We start from the raw sequence: 23,909 nt of genomic DNA on the forward strand, positions 1-23,909 counted from the left end.
GGTTGGTCTAGGGGCCTGGACCAAGATGAGAATTTGTTTAGATAAAGACCAAAAGAGCTGGATCAGATTGAATTGGTTTAGGGCCTCTGACAAGGGATTCAGACATCTAAAAGAGTCTTTATAAGGCTTATACAAGCAACATCAAAGTATAATCAATTCACAACTACTCTTAGACTCTATGGTGCTCGTGAACGTGACCGAAGCCCTACTCGTGCAACTGAGGAAGTTCCAGGAGGGGTGCGCTATACTCGGGACTTCCAGATCGGCTTGACTCAAATGCTTGTGCTTATTTTATCTTACTATTTACACTTTAATTTTTCATTATACTTTGACTATAAGACAGATCTCTCTGCCTCCGGAAAGGAGAACAATAATGGATCTGGATGTACTAACCCTGGAATGTACATAGGCCTTGGATGTAACCCTGGGAGGTTGGGAACCAAGTAAATCTACGTGTCATGTTTTGTATTTTTAATTCCATTGCCAGTTTTCTATAATAGAATTGAATGATCGAGGTTCACCTGTAACGACCCTCCTCCTTTCTAATAGGGGGATGTTACGTATATCTTATCATTATTAAATTATTGGTAGAAAATCCAATAGATAAATTCTATCAAAAGGAATATTCTTATAACGGAATAAAACAACTGTTCAATTTCCGATGCATGCGGAAGCCATTGATATAAAATACATAATTGATATAAGGTGTTTATTCATTTATTTATTCTAATCCGCGGTTCCGCCGCCACACACATCGAACACTGCTCCTGCTGCCTCCTGTTGCTTAACACTTTTCTTTACCTCTATCTGCAGTATAAGGAATGCAACTATAAGCAAAGCTTAGTAAGTACATACCTAATCTCACAAAACAACGGAAATCATTGCATGCTTTCTTAGTAATTAAACAGGAAATAACTTGTAGTTATGAAGTCATGTACTTAAGCAGAAACTACCTGAACATGGAAATATTTGTATTGCATAGAAAATTTCTTAGCTTCTTTATAATTGAAAGTCATACGTTGGAATTGTAACGACCCGGCCCAGCCCATTTGGCGGTCCATTCGGCGGCCCATTTGGCGACCCTTGTGGTCGTCGACCGTCGACCGTCGGCTTGTCGACCGTGTCGTTACTCATCCGGCCCAGCCCATTTGGCGGTCCATTCGGCGGCCCATTTGGCGACCCTTGTGGTCGTCGACCGTCGACCGTCGGCATAGGAAATTTCTTAGTTTCTTTATAATTGAAAGTCATACGTTTGAATTGTAACGACCCGGCCCAGCCCATTTGGCGGTCCATTCGGCGGCCCATTTGGCGACCCTTGTGGTCGTCGACCGTCGACCGTCGGCCCGTCGACCGTGTCGTTACTCTTTTACTTTCTATATCTTTGTCCTTTCATCAATCATTTATCATGCTTTACTTCCATCCTAAATAGGAAGAATAATTTACATATTCATGGTTAAATCCTAAATCATACTATGGAAAGAACATATATATATTCTTATTTTAACATGAATCATACTAGAGGAAGAACACATAAATACATTCACGTCTAACATAAATCACGTCATAGAAAGAGCATACATATAAATACATTCATGTTTAACACAAATCATGTCATGGAAAGCTTAACATAATCATGCCAAAGAACAATACGAAAACCACTCATACTGCAGGTGAGAAATGTACTTACTTGATCCGCTTACTAGGAATTTAACGCTAAGGTTTGTGAACTCGAAGCTCTTTCTCCGAGGTGCTCTAACGTCTCCTTCGCGTGACCTAACAAACTCATAACTATGACTTAACTGTTATTAACTACTAATCAATCAACTGATCTAACCAATCCTTTAACTATATACTAATTAATCATTAACTAATCCTTAGTGATTAATTAACCAATTATAATGTTCGTTAACCGACTTAATCAACCTGGCCTTCATTATTAAATAAACTAGGTTGATTAAATACCTTACTGATCAATATCCAATTAAACTAGATTATCGAATAACCCTTTAATTAATTACTTACCTATTTTAATTAATCCAGTTAATTAAAACTTTGCTTCTTCTTCTCCGCTCGGACAGGGGCAGTAGGTCACGGGCGGGTGAACAGAGCCACGTGTAGTGGTGCGGGCTGGGCACCGGCGGAGGCCGTCGGTGGTGGACAACGGCGCGGCACGGCGTGGGTTGGAAGTCGACGGAAGGCAAAGGGCGCTGTCCTCCTCCCCGCGAGCAGGCGACGGGCGGCTGCGATGCCCTGTCTTCGGTATGCGGACGGCGACGGCGGCAGTCGTCGGACAGAAGGAACTCCCAGTGAACCGGTGGCGTCGGCTTCGCGTGAGGGAAGGGGCGGCGGCTGCTCCGCTTCTCCACGCGGCGTTTGGCGAAGGGCAGCGGCGAAGGAGAGACTGCGGCTAGGGTTTGGTGTCTCGCCTCCCTCCCTTGCACGGCCTTTTAAAGGCCGCTTCCCGACATTTTCTCCGGCGAACGCGGAGCCAGGGCGGCGTCCTTCGGTTCCGCCGAACTCGGAGGACGCGGTCGCGCGCAGGGAACAGACGTCGGCGTTTATTTGAGGAGTGCACAGTAACTTTACCCAATAAATTCTAAACTACCGGCTAAATCCCATTATAACGATTGAACCGAACCAGGTTAATTTTGGTTCACTTGGTTTACTAACCAAACGATCTCCGATTTGATCCAAACAAGTTTTGTTGGATTCGTCTTTCTCGAGACGAATCTTTTCACCTATTTTATTTCAATCAACCTTGATAAACTCCCTTTCTACTCTTGATTTAACTAAAGAATCTGTTTATTATAATTTTAAATCTATAATTAATATTCCTCAAAAATAGGGAGAAATAATCGGGGTGTTACAGTATCTGATCAACTTGACCTACTTGATTTTTTACTCAAACACACACTATTTGCTCAACCATACTCATCATGTCATGTTTCTAGTCAACCTTGACTTACTTGACATCTTACTAGACCACTTAACATATTGATTAAATATCAAAACCAAATATTGAAATCTAGCTAGAGTCAACTTGAGCTTGGTTAATCGTGACTGGAGGTCGATTGCACTAACAAAGAGTGATCAGATGTTGAGTGAAGGAAGTCCTAGTAGATTGAAGTCAACTAGATACTATGCAAGACGAGATTCAGCTTTGAAAATGTTGACACAAGGTAGCAATTGATTAGCAATTGTTAAACCCTAAATCACAAAATTTAGTGTTTAAAGGGGGTTTGCTGATCTAGCAATCAATTGGTAGCAAGCAATCGATTGCTGAGATGTAATAATAGATTGGTAAACTGTGTTGGGTAAATAGAAGCTTTACAAATCGACTATCCAATATGACTGGAAGCAAGTAATCAATTGGTATGTCTCAACAATGGATTACTAGATAATAATAGTGGTTTTGCAAGTGTAAACGGTTGAATTATAGCAAGGCAATCGACTGGTGAAGGTAAGTAATCGATTGTTAAGTGAAAATCAACCTAAATGTAACCCTATAAAAAAGGATTTTGAGGTCATTTGAAGGAGCCAGTTTTGATAGGTTGGAAATGAAGTGTTGCTGTGTTTCCTACCACCAAGAGGCATTCCAAAGCGATAAAAGAGAACACAATGCAAAGTTTATTGTGTAAGTTATTTTAGATTTCATTTGTATTTGAACACTTGTATTACTTGTATTTATTGTGAAATCAGGTTGTAAGAGACTTCTCCGCCTTTGAAAGATATTCGAGTAGGAGAAGGATAGTGGGGCAGTCATTAGGACTAGGACTTGGGCGTAGTCTCCTTGGGAGGCGGTGAACCAAATAAAATCAAGCGTGTTAACATTTTATATTAGGCATCGAGTTTGTTTCAAGTTTTCGTTGAGCATTCAAACGAAGAGCACTCAATATTGAGATGAAGCAATCGAAGCTATTCTCACCCCCTCTAACTATAGCATGAATCCTAACAAGTAATGCTTACATGAATCCTAACAAGTAAGATTGAAACAGAGGTATCAATCGGCTGACACCTAAATCATGATCTGGGGGTTTCGGATACCGCTGTGGTATAAGCAATCCATTAATGTATTTTATCAATCGACTGCTTAGTCAAGCAAAGGACTCAATGATTGAGAAGGTTTGTAGTATGATCAAATAACTATTAGGTGATAGTAGTCAACTGTTGCATTAGTCGAGTGGTGATGCTATTGGAGCAAATAGGAAATTTTTGAGTTGATTCGGAAACTCAATTGATCATCATCAATTGATTAATGGATACCATCAGCCAATTGTTATCCCTAATGCTGAGTTGAATGGAGCTATTGGGTGGAGCAACATTTGATTTTGATGAAAGCAATCAACTAATGGAAGTTATCAGTCGGCTATTAGATGGTTTTCAGCCCCGACTTGAAACCTATAAAGTGGATTTCGTAGAGGATTTCTGAGGTTGGTTCTTGGAGATTTTGAAGGGGAAGTGTTACTACATTCCAAAGCTTTAGGAATAATCCAAAGAAACCAAACAACGAGCAAAGCAAAGATTACTTCACTTGTGTAAATTATTATTTACATTATATTTTATTTCTCTCTATCTTTATATTTTGGTTGTTATTTCTTATAAGCATAGGGATTGTAAGAGGTATCTCTGTCTCCGAAAGATATCTGAGAAGAAGAAAGCATAGTGTTGTCGTCGTTAGGACGTTAGGCCATGGAGTAAGAACTAGAGGTTTCAAACCACACATAAAAAGTTGATTTATTGTGCTTGTATTTTGTTTATATTATTTTATTTATATATTTGTTGTGTATTAATCTCTTGTAAACAAGCACATATGAACAATAAACATGATTGAAGTGAATCGCTACTCACCACTTCCCACTAGTGACATCACTGGTCCCAACACATCCAAGGGATAAAATTTTTTAATGAGATGGACTCTAGGATGTGGAGTATAGAGGAGGTGAATAGCTCCGATCGCTTTTCTCTTGATCTTGTGCTCATTGTTTGAATACACAACAAAAACTTAAATCCAAAATCGATGCCACATGCACAACGCCTTGATTTTACTTGATATCTGCCTCCTTGAGGTGACTAATCTAAGGACTACTCCTAGAGATCTCCCTCCACTATGAACTCATTTTTGGATACCTTTCAGATGTGGAGAAGCTTCTTACAAGTTGTTCTTATAACAAACACAATAAGAAAAGCAAATGCAAATACAAATGAAATTGAAAATGACTTTACAATGAAGAATTTACTTTGAAAGCTTTCTTATTGCTTGGAATAATCTCTTGTTGATCTGGAAATGCACTAGCACTTCATCTTAGAATCTCCAAGAATCAACTTCTTCTAATCTTCATGAAACCCCTTTTTCTAGGGTTGCAATCGAGCTGATTTCTGCCTACCAATCGATTTGTCTTACTCACCAATCGATTACCGTGTCAGAATGGTTATTTTTTCTTTACCAATTGATTGCTTTAGACCAATTGATTCCAAAGCATTCTGTTCGTTGACCACCTTCTGCCAATTGATTGCATTAATTGATTATTAGCCAACCCCTAAATCGATTATTAGCCAACCCCAAAACCTGGAGTTTCCGATTTAAGGTTTACCAAACGATTGGTGAACCTCACCAATTGATTGGTCACGTAGCAAACTCAGAATTTCAAGTTTAGGATTTGTAAATCGATTGCTACACTATGCTAATAGATTGCTAACTCTAATTTTCAACATTTTCAAGGTTGAATTCATATTTTTCTTTGTATCCGCTAGACCTCAACCTACATGACTTCCTCTGCCCAACATTCAGTTATTTGTGACCTGCTAGGACTTTCTATTGTCCAATATCCGATCAACCTTAACCTGTTAGGACTTCCATCATCACCAAGTGTACCGTCCTCTATGATCCACTTGAACTTTTCATCTCGTGTCAAATGTCCAATCCTCTATGACCCACTTAAACTTTTCATCTCATGTTATGTGTCTAATCTTGCATGACACACTTGGATTTTCCGTCTCATGCTAAGTGTTTGGTCCTCCATGACCCACTTGAACTTTCCATCTCATGTCAAGTTGTAGAATAGAGAAGGCGCTAGAGAGGGGTGAATAACACGCATCGCTTTTTCACTCATTTTTAAAAACTCATTATAGAGATGAGTAGCAGAAATACAAGCACAACAACACCTTTATTTTTACTTGGGTTACAATCTCTGACTGCTACTCCAAGGCCCGCGATCTTTGATTGCTTCGGTAGACAATCCACTATTAACCTTCTTCTTATAAGAGAAAAAGACTCATTTCTTTTACAAAGATAGAGTTCGGTAATAAACTTACCTTACCATAATTAAGTGTTAAAGAAACGATTATAAGAATTAAAACAACAAACTAAGCATTGCCAAATGTTTGGCTCACTGGAACTCGTAGTGGTGTCGCGATGTTATACATCGTTTGAATACAATATTTTAGAATTAGGAAGCGTAGAACTAGTATCTTTGAAGTTGTTGGCCGAAGGCTCTTTTATTGATCATTCCAGGTGCCTGAATTACTTCTGGACGCCTCTACCATGGTTTATCAGATTTGACTTCATCACCAAGTTAGCCATCCCCAGACACTTGGATCCATTCCGAGCGCTTAGAATGCTTATGTGGCAACTACAACATGATGCCCTCTCCGGTTGGGACTTATCCTTCTCCAAGCGCCTAGAACCTAATTTATCCAGACCACTTGGAGAGTGACACCTTGTCTCTATCACTGGGATCTGCCCATCTGGGCACCTAGAGTTGATCTGGGAACCTAGAACAATTCGAGCACCTGGAGCTTGATCTAGGGGCTCAGAATCAATGATTCCGATCAATATCTAATTTTGTTCCTACATCACAGAGTTAGCACGATAGGTATCATATATAATTTTAAGTGATGACAGTCTTACAACTGTCTAGTCTTGACTTTTGGATTTTCAGTGAAACCTTAGGTCAGACCAACTTCTACTGTTCTCTTTAAGGGAACACACATTTACTCACTCCTCTTAAGAGAGTTTACCTGATGCCAAACCTTGGTCCTCCAGAACCCATTTGGACTTCTTGCTTAACCTCTGATACTCAACCTCCAATCTCTGGTCTAACATGATTTTGGTCCTCTAGACCTCATCAAGTCCCTCCATTTGGTGTCCTTGATCTGCTAAGACTTCCTTGCCTAGCCATGGTCCAGCTGACCCATTAGGACTTTCCCTTGGCTAGCCATGGTCTAGCTAATGCACTAGAGTTTTTTCTTACCTAACCTCCAATTAGAACTTATCTTGCCTAGCCTCAAAGTCCAGTTGACGCGTTAGGGTTTTTTCTTACCTAATCTTGAATTAGGACTTACTTTATCAAGCCTCCAGCTATGAATTTCTTGCCTAACCTTTATTTATGACTTTTCTAGTTGTGCTATCTACACACTTAGTTAACCTTAGTTAGATCACAAATAAGTTTAATTTTGACCCTTTGTTATTATCAAAATCTAGGCTCAATTATATGGTGCTCCCTACACCAAAAATCTCCTCATTTTTATTATGGTAACTATCAAAAATCAAGTAAACTCATTGATAAGTTTTGAAAAGAAAGGTATTTCAAAAGAATACATTAATGAGATCAAACTATTTTTAAAGCACCTTTGTATTTTCAATTTCTAGAATTTTCAAGTCTTTGAGAGAATCATAGTGAAAAAATATATACAATCAACTTTGACCTACTTGACCCTTCTTCGTCGTCAAGTATCTGGTCAACCTCAGGTCAAGGTTGACTAAGTTGACCAAGCTCGGGTTGACTCGAGTTGGATTTTGATGCTTGATCAATATATTAGTTAGGTGTCAAGTAGGTCAGGTTGACCAAATACTTGATGGTGGAAAGTCCAAGTAAGTCATGGAGGATTAGACACTTGGCACAAAATGAGAAGTCCAAGTGGGTCATGGAGGATCAGACACTTGGCACGAGATGAAAAGTCAAAGTGGGTCAAGGTTGATCGGACACTTGGCACGAGATGGAAAATCCAAGTGGGTCATAGAGGATCAAACACTTGGCACAAGATGGAAAATCCAAGTGGGTCATAGAGGATCAGACACTTGACACGAGATGGAAAGTTCAAGTGGATCAAGGTTGATCTGGACACTTGGCACGAGATGGAAAATTCAATAACGAAGTTGGCAAGAGGAAAGTCCAAGCGGATAAGGTTGACCAGAAACTTAGTGATATGAAGTCTTGGCAGGTCAAGGTTGACCATATGCTAGGCAATGGGACGTCTTGATAGGTCAAGGATGACCGGATGTCATGTAAGGAAGTTGAAAACGACATAGCAAACTTTCGAAGGTCATAACTTTTGACTCAGATATCAGAACGAGATGATCTTTGGTGTGAAACGAAGCTCATTCAGAGATGTATCTTTTTACTCAAATCAATTTAACTGATTATGTGTATCAGTCAACTGATTTAGATCAGAACTAAACAGAAGTAAATCGACTCAACTGATCAAGGTAATCAGTTAACTAATCAGGGTATCAGTCGACTGATCAGGATAGCAGTTGACTGATCAGATTAATCAGTCGACTGATATTATTTTAAAAGTATACAGAAATGAATCAATTCGACTGATTGAAAGTTCAGTCGACTGATATTTGAAAATCGACAAAATTAGATAGATTTCAGAAGGTTTAGAAGTCATTATTTGGTCGCTGACCATATCAGTCGACAGGTAGAGGATACTAGTCGACTGATAGGCAGAAATCAACCCTAACATCAACTGTATAAGTAAGATTTTATTTGTAGGAGAAGGTGCCAGTTCTTGAGGGTTTGAGGATGAAGTGCATCTAAAGAAAGATCTCATTTATAAAGGTGTTTTTGCTTTAATTTGTATTTGTATTCCTATTTCTTGTTGTATTGTTATGTTCATGTAAGAACAAACTTGTGAGAGGCTTCTCTGCCTTCGAAAAAGTATCCAAAAAGGAGGAGTTCATAATGGAGGTAGATAGCTCCAAGTGGACCCTTGGATTAGTCTCCTCAAGGAGGCGGATACCAAGTAAAATCAAGGAGTTGTGCATGTGGAGTCACGTTTGAATCAAAATTTTCGCTGCGCATTCAAATGACGAGCATAAAATCAAGACGAGAAGAGATCAGAGCTATTCACCCCCTCTAGCTCGCACGGGTCCTAACAAGTGGTATCAGAGCAAGGTCATTCCTCATCGGGCTAACTGCCGAAAGGAGTACAAAGCTAGAGGAAAAAGAAGAAGAATGGATCCTCAAGATGGATTCAAATATGACATTCGAATACCTCCACCATTTGGGTTGGAAGGTTTTGATCATTGGAAATTAAGAATGAAGTATTTCTTGAAGATGGATATAGAACAATGGTTTGTTCTAATGGAAGGATTTGAAGCCTCAATCGATAGCAAAGGAAAACTCCTCAGGAAAAAGGAATGAACTGAGGAACAACTTCAAAAATCAGAGACAAATGACAAGGTAACTAAAATATTAGTAAATTTAATTCCTAATGATATATTTTGCAAAATAGGTCAATATCGAGATGCAAAAGAGCAATGGAGTAATTTGGTTAAGCTTCATGAAGTTCCAACCTTAATGCAAAGTGAAGATAAATCCAAAGAGAGAGACTCATTGGAACAAGAAATTAAGGATTCGGAAGTTGAGAGATGCTCAACATCCAAGGAGGATGATATGGAAGAAACTCTTACATCAAGGATTGAGGGGAAGGATAGAACATTGACATTGGAACAAGATGGATCATCCACATTCGGAGTCAATAAGGAAGATCATGCCACCTCAACAAGTCAAGAGAACTCTAATTATGAAGGTATATCAATTTCAATTCATAAAGATAAAAAACATATAATATATTTTGAGTGTAGGAACAAACGACACTATAAGAGTAAGTGCCCACAATTAATCAAGAAGAAAGTTCAAATGACACCTAAGACAAAAGAGAAGCTAAAGAAAATTGAACCCTTGGTGCGAAAAGGCAAACAACACATTGTGTGCTTCACATGCAACCAAAGAGGACATTACCGAAATTAATGTCCAAGGGGGAGGCATCAAAACAAGAACAAAGGAGAAAGCTCAAACCTAGGGGAAGTTCCTAAGGTAAAATCTAAGGTATTATTTCATAATGCAATTGTCTTATATCATGATGAACATGTTAGAAATAAATTTTATCATCTTGGTGCTAATTATCATGAAAATAGGAAGTATGAGAATTCTAAGGATAATTTTAGGTCATATCATGCTAAAATAACTTTACCTAAGGATAGAAAGGATCTAAGTAAAAATTCTAAGAAAATTAGACATATACCTAGAAAAAGAAATATGAAAAGAAATCATGAAAAGTTAAGAATTAATGATTTAGAGAAAGAAAATCAAGTCTTGAGATCAAGACTTGATAAATTGGAAATGACCCTAGAGAAAATGACAAATAAGATTAAATGGTCCAAAAAGGAAAACCTAAGTTTAGGTGAGCAAAAACCATTTAAAGGCAATAAAGGTTTGGGATACAAACATAAATCTAAGGAGAACATGTTCTCATACCATATAGTTCCATATAGCTATGGAACTAACCTAAAGTCTAGAAGTCAAATCAAGATTACAAGAGAAGTTATTCTTAGTGTTAACCTTGAGGACACTAGCATGACTAAGACTTCTAAGAAGTCTAGGAGAGTCATTAGGAAGGTATCTAGGGAAGTTATCCCTAGTGAGTACCTAGTGCATCCAAGGAGCTCCAATAGGTATGGGGTTTCTAAGAGTGTGATCTCCTCATACTAAATGGGTGCAGGATATGTCAATCTTAATTAGAAGGGTAGTTAACTCAACCATAATGAAGTTGACATTTTAGGATATTTTCAAGGTATTGTAATATTTTGAGAATAAAATCTTACCCCTAAGAATCTTATAGTGTGCCAATAAAAAGTAAAATTTTGAAATTGATTAAAATTGATACAAATAGAATAGAATCATCAAATGTGTCAAATATGAATTTTTGACACAATTCGAGGGAGTTAGAATCACTTATGTTAAATTACGTATTTGACATAATAATTAGACAAGGGCGTTAAGATTTCAAATCTAGGTATTTTCATTCTATTATAGTTATCATGCTTATATGCCCTATCACATGTTATGATATCATTTCATACATTTATCTTGTCATGATAATATGAATCGGTATAACCATGTCATATCATACATGGATCATTTAAGCTATAATAGAAATGTATGTCATACCCATTTACATGCATTATTTCAATTGATTATAATTATGGATATATATGACATTATTTGATATCCTAGGTAGGATGATCAAATATAGAATGTCTAGATAGAAATGTATGATCCCTTAATTTTTTTTTTAAAAAATTACATCTCACAAGACAATAAGATTAACTTGTATGTGTATTGAGACACATTAGACACAAGTGAGATGTTAGGATGATAACTAAGTTCAAGATGCAATTTGATGTATCAAATGAGCTTTAGTTTCGTCAAAATAAATTAATTTTGTTATCCAATCATGGGGAAAGCTAATGCGCAAATCATGTACATTTAGCTCATAGATCATGGTTGCAAATTGGTTTTGAAAATGATTTCAAAAGTATTTAAAAAAATCTTGGTGAAGTCTATTTGTTGATTGGAATCACCATTGATAAAATTGGTACAAAGTTAGAGTGAAATATTGAAGTTTTCAATAGTTTTCAACTTTGTATCATTCTTTGAAAATAAGATGTATTTTCTTAGAAAATTATTTTTTCCTAATATTATTTGACATAAGTAATGTATGTATGAAATTTTATGATTTTTTAAAAATTATAAAATTACTTATGCATTTTTAAAATTTGAGCTGAAAATTGAAAGTGCAGTTTTTATGTATCAGTCGACTGATATCAGTAATCAGTCGATTGATTTTTACATTTTTCACTAAAATGGATTTGTTTAAGGTGTTTATGCTCATTTCAAATAACTTAACTATCCCTAACCATGTGATATGCTTAGATAAGCATTTAAAAGTGATTTTCTTAATGAAATAAGAAAGGGATGTTAAAAAGGAGAAAATAAGGATTTGATGAGGAGGTTTAGATTCAAGGTTAAATTTTTAACCTCATGATTTAAACTTTTGGATTTTCTAAAGATTTAGGAATTCCAAAATCATTATTGGTGCAATGATAGAGGTTGGAGCATGCTTTAAGAGGGAGGTCCACATTAAAGGCATGAATTGGATATGAAAGGATGAAAATGTAAGAATTTGAGAATAAATGAATGAATAAAGGATTGTCTATTTCATACTCTAGATTGAGTATTTGATGAAATGGAAGGTAGGTAACCTTCATTTAAAAGGAATGGATTGGATAAGATGAATAGATCTTGAGAAAATTTTTTTGATGTGTGCCAAAGGGGGAGAATGTAGGGTTTAAGTTACGAAACCTACAGTTATACTTTGACAAGAAAAGAAGGATGATGAAAGAAGTTGGGCTAATGAGTTAGTCTAACTTAAACATATTGTCAAATATCAAAAAGGGAGAGATTGTTGGTGCAATTAACCTCAGGTCAAGGTTGACCAAGTTGACCAAGCTCGGTTTGACTCGAGTTGGGTTTTGATGTTTGATCAATATATTGGTGAGGTGTTAAGCAGGTTAGGTTGACTGAATACTTAATGGTGGAAAGTCCAAGTGGATCATAGAGGATCAAACACTTGGCACAAGATGAGAAGTCCAAGTGGGTCATGGAGGATCAAACACTTGGCACGAGATGGAAAGTCCAAGTGGGTCAAGGTTGACCGGACACTTGGCATGAGATGGGAAGTCCAAGTGGATCATGGAGGATCAGACACTTGGCACAAGATGGGAAGTCCAAGTGGGTCAAGGTTGACCGGACACTTGGCACGAGATGAAAAGTCCAATAAGGAAGTTGACAAGAGGAAAGTCCAAGTGGATCAAGCTTGATCGGACACTTGGTGATATGAAATTCTGGCAGGTCAAGGTTGACCATATGTAGGCAACGGGATGTCTTGATAGGTCAAGGATGATCGGATGTCATGTAAAGAAAGTTGAAAACGATATAGCAAACTTTCAAAGGTCATAACTTTTGACTCAGATATCGGAATGAGACAATCTTTAGTGTGAAATGAAGCTCATTTAGAGATGTATCTTTTTACTCAAATCAATTTAACTAATTATGTGTATCAGTTGACTAATTTAGATCAGAACCAAATAGAAATAAATTGACTTAACTGATAAGGATAATCAGTTGACTGATCAGGATAATCAGTTGATTGATCAGCATCAATCAACTGATCAGATTAATCAGTCGACTGATGTTGTTTTAAAAGTGTACAAAAATGAATCAATTCGACTGATTGAAAAATCAATTGATTCATTGTCAAATCAATCGACTGATATTTGAAAATCGATAATATCAGACAGATTTCAGAAGGTTCAGAAGCTGTTATTTGGTCGCTGACCATATCAGTCGACTGGTAGAGGATATCAATCGACTGATAGACAAAAATCAACCCTAACATCAACTGTATAAGTAAGATTTTGTTTGTAGGAGAAGGTGTCAGTTCTTGAGGGTTTGAGGACGAAGTGCTACTGCATTTCCATACCAATAAGAGGCTATTCCAAGCAACAAGAAATCATCTAAAGCAAGATCTTATTTGTAAAGGTGTTTTTGTTTTAATTTGTATTTGTATTCCTATTGCTTGTTGTATTGTTATGTTCTTGTAAGAACAAACTTGTGAAAGGCTTCTCCGCCTCCGGAAAGTATTCGAAAAGACCGGAGGAGTTCATAGTGGAGGTAGATAGCTCGGAGCGGGCCCTTGGATTAGTCGTCTCAAGGAGGCAGATACCAAGTAAAATCCAGGAGTTGTGCATGTGGAGTCACGTTTGAATCAAGGTTTCCACTGCGCATTCAAACGACGAGCATAAGATCAAGACGAGAAGCGATCGGATCTATTCACCCCCCTCTAGCTCACACGGGCCCTAACATTTTCAATTTCTAGAATTTTCAAGTCTTTGAGAGCATCATAGTGAAAAAAATTATATTCAATCAACTTTGACCTACTTTACCCTTCTTCATCGTCAAATATCTGGTCAACCTTAACCTATTTGACATATAACTAATATATTGCTCAAACATCAAAATCTAACTTGTGTCAACTCGAGCTTGGTCAACCCAGTCAATCTTGAACCAAAGTCAATTGCACTAATAATATCTTCCTTTTTAATGTTTGATAATATATTTAAGTTAAGCTAACTCATTAACCCAACTTCCTTCTTCTCATGCTAAAGCATGAGTGAAGATTTCTTAACTTAAACCATACATTCTCTCCCTTGGCACAGCATAAAAAATCTTTTCTCAAGACCCATTTGTTTTATCCAATCCAATCCTCCCAAATGAAGGTTTCCTATCTCCCATTTCATCCAATTGCTCAACCTATAGCACACAATTCTTTAACACAAGTCATCTCTAAAACGTCTCCTTTGTTAGCCAAATCATGCCTTTAAGGTGGACCTCCCCTCAAGGCATGCTCCATGTCCATCCATTGCACCAAAAATGATTTTGAGTTCCTAAATATTTAAAAAATTTTAAAATTCAAGTATGAGGTTAAAGATTCAATCTTGAATCTAACCCTCCTCAATCCCTCACTCTACTCATTTACCATCCCTTATCATGTTTTCTTTAAGAGAACCTCTTTAAATACTTATTCAAGTATATTAGAAGAGGGTTAGGGATGGTTAAGAACCCTAAAAATTTAGATGAACTGATTGAAATAAACTGATTTCAATCAAAAATGCACCAATCGATTGATTTCAGTCATCAATCGATTGATATGGGCACCGACAACAATCGATTGGTTGACAATATATATATTGCAATTCCAATTTTCAACTCGAGATTCACAAATTCATAAGTAATTCTATATTTTTCCAAAAATCATGAAATTCATACTAATATTAATTACGTAAAATACTATCAGGAAAAAAAGATTCTATGAAAATACATCTTATTTTTCAAAGAATGATACAAAGTTGGAAATCATTGTAAACTTTAATGTTTCACTCTAACTTTGTATCAACTTAATCAATGGTGATTTCTATCAACAGATAAACTTCACTAAGGTTTTCCAAAGCATTTTTGAAATCATTTTCAAAACTAATTTCTAACCATGATATATAGGCTAAATATGTATGACTTGCACATTTGCTTTCTCCATGATTGATCAACACAAAATCAATTTATTTTGATGAAATTAAAGCTCATTTTGATACATTAAGATATATCTTAAACTTAGTTCATCATCCTAACATCTCACTTGAATCTAATGTATCACAATACACATACAATTCATCCTATGGTCTTGTAAGATGTAAAATAGACTTTTCCTGAAGTAAAGAATCATGCATCTCTATCTAGACATTCTAAAATTTGACCATCCTACTTAGGATGTAAACCAATATCATTTTTGTCCTTAACTACAAGAGTTGAAATAATGCATGACTATGAGTATGACATACAACATACATCCAATGCATACTTTCAAAAGAAAATTATCATAACCTAATGGTGCATGTATGACATGACATATATCAAAATATCATGGCAAGATGTAATATTAATGTATGTCATGATATTATAGTATGTGATAGAGCATACAAGCATGGTAATTATAACACAAAATGAATTCTTAGATTTTCACCTAAGTTTCATCAACTAATCACTATGTCAAATCCACAATTTGACAAAGGCGGCTCTATCTCCCTCAAATGTGCCAAAAACTTCAACTTGACACACTTTTGAGTTCTATCCTATTCGTGACACTTTTAATCAAATTAAAAACTCAATTCTTATTGGTACACTATAAAAACCTTCCAAGATAAGATTTAAATTTTTATTTTTAAGATATCATAATACCTTGAAAATATTCTAAAATACCAATTTCACTATAGTTGGGTTAACTACCATTTCAATTAAGGTCGCACTCTATACCCATCTAGTGTGAAGAGATCACATTCTTAGGAACTCAATACCTATTAGAGCTCCTTGGGTGCACTAGGTACTCACTATGAATAACTTCCCTAGATATCTTCCTAATGACTTTTCTTGGCTTGTTAGAAACCTTAGTTATGTTAGTCTAGCTCCTCAAGATCAATACTAGGAATAATCTTTCTTGTAACCTTTATTTGACTCCTAGACCTAGGGTGAGTTCCATAACTATATGGAATTTTATAATATGAGGACACATTATCCTTGGACTTAGATTTATATCCCAAACCTTTCTTGCCCTTGGATGGTTCTTGCCTATTTAAGCCTAGATCTTATTTCTTTAACCTTTTAAACATATTTTTCATCTTTCTAAGGGTCTTCTCTAGCTTATTAAGTCTTGACCTCAAGACTTGATTTTCAATCCTTAAAGTTTAATTTTTATTATTGCTTTGAACATTTTTCTTTCTGGCCATATGTCTAAAATTCTTATGGATATTGCCTATGTTATTTTCTACTTGCTTATCCTTGGGTAAAGTAGTTTTAATATGATATGATATATAATTGTCCATAGAATTTTCATATTTTCTATTATCATGATAATAAGCACTAAGATGATAACATTTATTTCTAGCATGCATTTTATCATGATGTGAAGGAATAACATTATTAAATGATACCTTTGAAACTCCTCTTAAGTTTGAGCTTCCTCCCTTACTTTTATTTTGATGTTTCCCCTTTGGACATTGATTCTTATAATGTCATATTTGATTACACAAGAAGCAAATGATGTGCTCCTTGTCTTTATGTATCAAGGTTTCGACCTTCGTTGGCTTCTCCTTCACCTTGGGTGTCATCTTAACCTTCTTCTTGACTAATTTTGGACACATTCTCTTATAGTGTCCTTTCTCTCTACACTCAAAACATATTATATGATATTTATCTTTATAAATTGAGTTTGTTATACCTTCTTTAATCGTAGGGGTGGCACGTGATTCTTCTTCATTGGTTCCGGATGTCGAGGCTTCTTCTTGTTCCAATGCTAATGGCCTACACTCCCCCTCAATCCTTGAGGGGGATGCCTCTTCAATATCCTTCTCGGATGTTGAGCACCTCTCAACCTATGAATTCTCATGTTCTTGATCCAAAGAGTCTCCCTATTTGAATTTTTCTCCACTTTGCATTAAGGTTGAATCTTCATGGAGTTTGGCAAACTTGCTCCATAGCTCATTGGCATCTTGATTTATATCTATTTTACATAAAATATCATTAGAAACCAAAAACTAAATTTTTGGTTACCTTGTCATTTATCTTAGATTTTTGGAGTTGCTCCTCGTTCCATTTCTTCTTCTTGAGGAATTTTCCTTGGCCATCAAATGGGACTTCAAATCCCTCCATTAGGATAAACCAATCTTCAATGTTCATCATGAAGAAATTTTCAAGCCTAGCCTTCCATTGAGCAAACCCTCCTAATCTGAAAGGAGGTGGAACTCAAATGTTGTATATGAGTCCGTCTTTGCAATCCATTTGACCTCTTCAAAATCTGAAGCTTTATCTTCTACCTCTAGCTCATGCTCCGACGAAGGTTAATTCAATGAAGAACAACCTTATTTTGATACCACTTATTAGGACCTTGCGAGCTAGAAGGGATGAATAGCTTTGATCACTTCTTATCTTGATCTCATGCTCGCCATTTGAATACATAGTGGAAACTTGAATCTAAACTCAACACCACATGCATAACACCTTGATTTTACTTGGTATCTGCATCCTTGAGGTGACTAATCCAAGGCCTACTTCTAGCGATCTTCCTCAACTATGAACTTCTCCTTTTCAGATACCTTCCAGATAGAGTGAGGTCAAACGGGTCAACCCATGAAGGGACGGGGCTAACCCATGGCGGGCCCATCATATGGCGGGGCGGGACGGACCGACCCACCAACTGGGCGGATTGAAAAATCTCCAACCCAACCCAACTCAAGACGGGTTGCGGGTTAGACGGACCAACCCACTGACCTGTTAAAAAATATTAAAAATTTTAAGTTTGAATTATAATTTAAATTTATTAAGTTGAAATTTTTAAGTTTGAATTATAATTTTTAAGTTTAAATTATAATTTAAATGGATCAAACCCACTAATTTATTGAGTTTTCTACTTTAATTTTAAAATTTAAAATAAATAAATAAATTTTCTCAATCCGCGGGCCAACCCAAGCTCGCCGCGGGCCAATCCACGCGAGTCATGGGCCTAGGCGGGCCAACTCATCTGAACTCATCTTAAAATGGGTTGATAAAATTGCAACCCAACCCGTCTAAATTACTTGGAGGGGCGGACCAACTCGGTGGGCCTAACTCAAATTGACGGCTATACTTCCAGAGGTGGAGAAGCCTCTTATAAATTATTTTTACAACAAACATAATAAAAAAAATACAAATACAAATGAAATCAAAACGATTTTACAATGAAGAACTTACTTTAGAAGCTTTCTTGTTGTTTGAAATAACCTCTTGTTGATCTGAAAAAGCACTAGCATTGTACATCAGAATCTCCAAGAATCGTCTTCTTCTAATCTTCATGAAAAAGCCTTTTTTAGGGTTGCAATCGGGCTAATTTTTGCCTACCAATCAATTTCCACATAAGATCCAACCGTTTAAACCTACATAATCGCTATTTTTTGCTTTACATTGCACCAATCGATTGTTTTAGACTAATCGATTGCACCAATCGATTCCAAAGCATTTTGTTCATTGATCACCTTCTACCAATTAATTGCACCAATCGATTGATAGTCAACCATCAAGTTGAATTCTGAGTTTATGTTTTACAAATCGATTGGTGAACCTCACTAATCAATTAGTCACGCAGCAAACTTAGAATTTCAGATTTAGGGTTTGTCAATCGATTGATACGTTGCATCAATCGATTTCTAATCCTAATTTTAGCCTTTTCAAGGATAATTTGCATCTTACCTAGTATTCAGTTGACTTTAACCTATCAGGACTTTCTTTGCTCAATATCTGATTATTCATGACCTGCTAGGACTTTTCATTGTCCAGCATCCGGTCAACCTTGACCTGTCAAGACTTCCATCATCACTAGGTGCCCAGTCATCCATGACTCACTTGGACTTTCCGCCTCGTTCTAAGTGTTCTATCCTTCATGACCTACTTGGACTCTCCCTCTCATGTCAAGTGTTAGATCTTCCATGATCTACTCGAACTTTTTATCGAATATTCAGCTAATCTTGATCTATTTGACTCTTCTTCACTGTTAAATATCTGGTCAAACTTGACATATTTAATATCTAACTGACATATGCTTTAAACATCGAAATCCAATTCGAGCCAATTCGAACTTGATCAACTCGGTTAACCTTAAAATGAGATCGATTGCACCAATAGTTGTTTGTTCAATGACTTGACAACCTATAACGAGATGAACTCAAAATGATCAAAGAAAGATAACTTGGAGTATTTGAGGAACTAAAAATTTCTAGTAAAATGGACTTTAGGATGGCTCTACAGGAGGTGGACTTCGTAAGTGAACAACAAAGGATGATACATTGGAGCAATATGGGAGGACTTAGTGTATCCAAGGATCCAAGGTGAGGTGAAATTGAGGGCAACATAAAGCATCAATAAGCTTGAAGATTTAAGGTAACATGATCAGTTATAATAGATTATGAGTGAACTACAATCTTAGGGTTTGTTCTTATTTGCATCATCATCCTGGATGATGTGCATGAGGGATAACAAGTTGCTCATTGTTATTGACAATTAAGCTCAATTATGAGTTTTATGTAGACTTGAAAAAGTGTAACTCAAGCAAACTCTAGATCTTTCTGAATATATTTAGTCGATTAGAGGTGAGCATCAGTCAATTTAGGAGTTGACTAAACACAAGGGTTTAAAGAAAAAATATTTATTTTCAGGCTCTAATTGAGAATTGGATCTAATCAATTAGATGTTAGTACCGATGGAATCAAAATATCTCCACAATGATATGATATTGTCCACTTTGGGCCTAAGCCCTCATGGCTTTGTTCTTGAGCTCTCCCCAAAAGACCTCATACCAATGGAGATACTTTCCATCCTTTTAACCTCATGGTCTTTTCCATGTATTTTAGATGTGGGACTATGTTTGCACGCTTGCAACCCAACAATCCCCCTCAAACAAAAGACCACAGGCCCCCCTCAACGTCATTTTTTTTATGTTTGAATTCTCGACCCACCAGAACTTTTTGCCTCTCGGTCCACCCGACCTACTAGAACTTCCCACCTAGCCGCAGCTAGGACTTTTTGCCCTTCGGTCCACTTGACCTACTAGGATTTCCCACCTAGTCGCAACTAGGACTTTTTACCCCTCGGTCCACCCGACCTACTAGGACTTCTCACCTGATGTCTGGTCCTCTTGATTCAGACACGGGAGCACCCACTTCCTTTATTTAAGGTTCAAACCACATGGTTAGATCTGGATCATGGCTCATCCGGCAGTTAGTCCGTTGAAGAGCGGTCTCGCTCTGATACCACTTGTTAGTACCGATGGAATCAAAATATCTCCACAATGGTATGATATTGTCCACTTTGGGCCTAAGCCCTCATGGTTTTGTTCTTAGGCTCTCCCCAAAAGATCTCATACCAATGGAGATACTTTTCATCCTTTAAATCTCATGATCTTTTCCATGTACTTTAGATGTGAGGCTATGTTTGCACCCTTGCAATCCAACATTAGATGCTTGAGCAATCAACTAGATAAGATTCCAATCGATTGTCCAATTAATCATTGAATATTGCATAATAACTTGTGGTTGATTAATCAACTAGAAGTTGAACAAAGCTCCAAAAGTCGATGTATTAATTTTTTCCTCCCCTTCGTGATTATCCTCCACAATTTCTTTTATTGATGAAGATGTCATTGTTTGTAATGATTAATAAAAGGGTGTATAATGAAAGATAATTATAGATAACTATAAAAAAATCCTTTGGAGTTGGTCAACTCATTGTGAGCTAGAGCACCACCTATCGGTATAAGTTAGAGCAACATCAACTACTAAAGAATCACAAACAACCATCTTCAATGATAAAGGCTACTTCAACATCCTCCACCAACTAGAGAATCACAAATAACCATCATCAATGATAAAGGCTACTTCAACATCCTCCACTAGGTGCTCAAACTGGAGATTGTTCTGTTTCAAGTTGAATTCTACATAGAATGCTAGAAAAGAATCGATGGGACAAGGAGTGATTTAGATATGAATATGAACATGTATTCCTATGCACATACGACTAAGGTACTTGGAGTATAGATGTGAACATAATAAAGGAATTAGAGATGATAAAAGAGTCATATATAATGTATTGCTCTCTCCATTTATGAACCACAAATTACAAGATTATTCCCTCTTCATGTTTCTCCTTCTCATTCACTAACTAGCGAAATAGAGCCTCAAACTTAGAGAAAATGACATTTGAAGGATGAGCTCAAATTGAGGCATGACCATCATTCATTCTCCTCTCCTCTATGTCTTAGATTCAGCAAGGGTTGAGAGTTTTACTAAATTAGATAAAGGTCAGTCATCAAGGAAAACTTAGGGTGGAAATCGCTAACACCAATTGGAATTTAGTCAACCTCGAGGGAGTCAACACTTCCATTGGTTAGAACTACAACGATCCTTACCTAAGAAATGAGGTTGAAGAGACAAAGGAGTCATGTTAGTTATTTAACTTCAATGTTTGCATGAGAAGAGACAAGAATGTGGTCCCTATCTATTTATAGTAACAACACCTACCACGATCTAAGCGACTTCCAAGAGATAAATAACAAATAGTGAAATCAAAGATAAATTAAACACCTAAACTATAAGATAAATAAGCCCTCTTCAAATCATACAAATGCACAATGAGCCCCATGCAAAAGGTTTGGCTAAGATATGCCAAATTCTATCAAGTATACAAATGACACCTGATCATTTATCAATTATATAAAGTCTACACTAACAATGCCTCCCAAATATCTTCAATAAGAGATTGGCGTAGATATCTAATTTGACCAAGGGTAGGAATATTTTTATGTACAGAGTGGATCAAACCAAATCAAAATACAATCTCATCCCATATAACCAAGCTTGACTAGGAGGGTCATTCATTGTCTAACCTACAATATCCTTAACTCTGCCCTCACAGGCTGGCATAAATGGTTTCTGCATATGATGTTGCTACAATATAATACCCTTAACTCTTCTCCCCTATATTTAATGAAGAATTTGACACCCACCAAGAAAATTAATCTATGAAACCTCTCTGAGTGAGACACATTTTGACTAATCATATTTATAGTCATTATGAATCCACCAAGAAATAAGAAGATCTCTCTATACATGATACATTAAACAAACACAGTATCTCCTAACAAATTTAGTGTGTTATAGTTACAACTAAAGACATATTTATTATTTTAAAAATAAGAAAAGATTAATACTTAAAATCAAAATGACTCCACCGGAATCAATTAAATCTACAATTTTATCAATCAATGGAAAGAGCAAACCATCCTTATTTATAATGTCTAGTGAAGGTTAATTATGTGCTAAATTTTTAGCTTCGTACTTCTTTGCCAAATAGATATTCAAATTTTGTGGTCAATGACCAAGGTCATAGGAGACATCAATGTGTCGCTGTCATTTGCGTAATCGATGTGTCACTATCCTTCAATTCACTGTACCATATTGATCATGTGTCTTCACCACTCAATTATGTGTATCATATAATATGCAATTAATATGTGAATACTTAGGGGGCGTTTGGTTTGAAAAATATTTTCCATTTTCTATTTTCCATTTTTTATTTCCAGTTTTCCATTTTCTGATCTAGTTTTCAGAAAACAGAAAATGTATTTGGTATGATATACTGTTTTCTGTTTTCTAGAAAAGAAAACTGGAAAATGCGTTTGGTATGATATGTTGTTTTCTATTTCCTGAAAAAGAAAACTGGAAATTAATGCGTTTGGCTTCTTCTTTCTCACCGAGCGACGACCAATGACTTCTTCCTTCTACCTCTATTCTCTGTTCGTGTCGTCATCGAGAGAAGAGACTGTCCGATCGCGAACTTCACCAGCCGCGTGTAAGAGGTGAACGGGGTGCAAGCATCGCCGGTAGCAACTTCTCCTTTCCTCTCCTGACAATGATGTCTTCTCTTTTCTTTCCCTCTGTTCGGACCGCCACTAGAACAGAGCAGGTCACCAGAACGGCGGCTGACCATGTCGCACTACTATAGCCCAAGACAAGAGAACAGCAACAAAGAAACTGAAAACTAAACTAGGGTTTTCTTCGATTGTTCACTCACCGAAAATTTTTTCTATCACAGCGGACTGTCGTCGACTGGGAGCGCACGGAATAGCTCCTCGAGGGCAGGATCGGTAGATGCCACGCCGAAGGAGGAAGAGGAGAGGAGGAGTATGCGGTGGGGAGGAGGAAGAGGAGAGGAGGAGGAGCACGCGGAAGGAGAATGCGGCGGGAGAGGAAGAGGAGAGTGCGGCGGGAGAGAAAGAGGAGAGCAGGAGAAGGAGCCGCGCCGGAGGAGGAGCGCACAGCGGGAGGAGAAAGAGGAGAGGAGAAACGCGGCGGCGGGAGAGACGAAAGTCGCGGGGGAGAAAACAGCGAAGCGAAGGAAGAAAAGGAGAAAAAGTACCGCCTTTTCTCATTTTCCACCGCCTTTTCCCATTTTCTATCTTTCTCCTTCGCAAATGGAAAACGATATTTCAGCGTTTTCTATTTTCTTTGAAAACGCATTTTCATTTTCAGAAAATAAATTGGAAAACACAAACCAAACACCAGTTTTTAGAAAATAGGAAAACGAAAATGGAAAATGATCCTGGAAAATACAAACCAAACGCCCCCTTATCTTTTCCTTTGATCAGAA

The sequence above is a fragment of the Curcuma longa genome, chromosome 3 (assembly GCF_044706935.1).
Source record: "Curcuma longa cultivar G26 ecotype Majalengka, Jawa Barat chromosome 3, ITB_CL_G26_1.1, whole genome shotgun sequence".
NCBI classification, from domain to species: Eukaryota; Viridiplantae; Streptophyta; class Magnoliopsida; order Zingiberales; family Zingiberaceae; genus Curcuma; species Curcuma longa.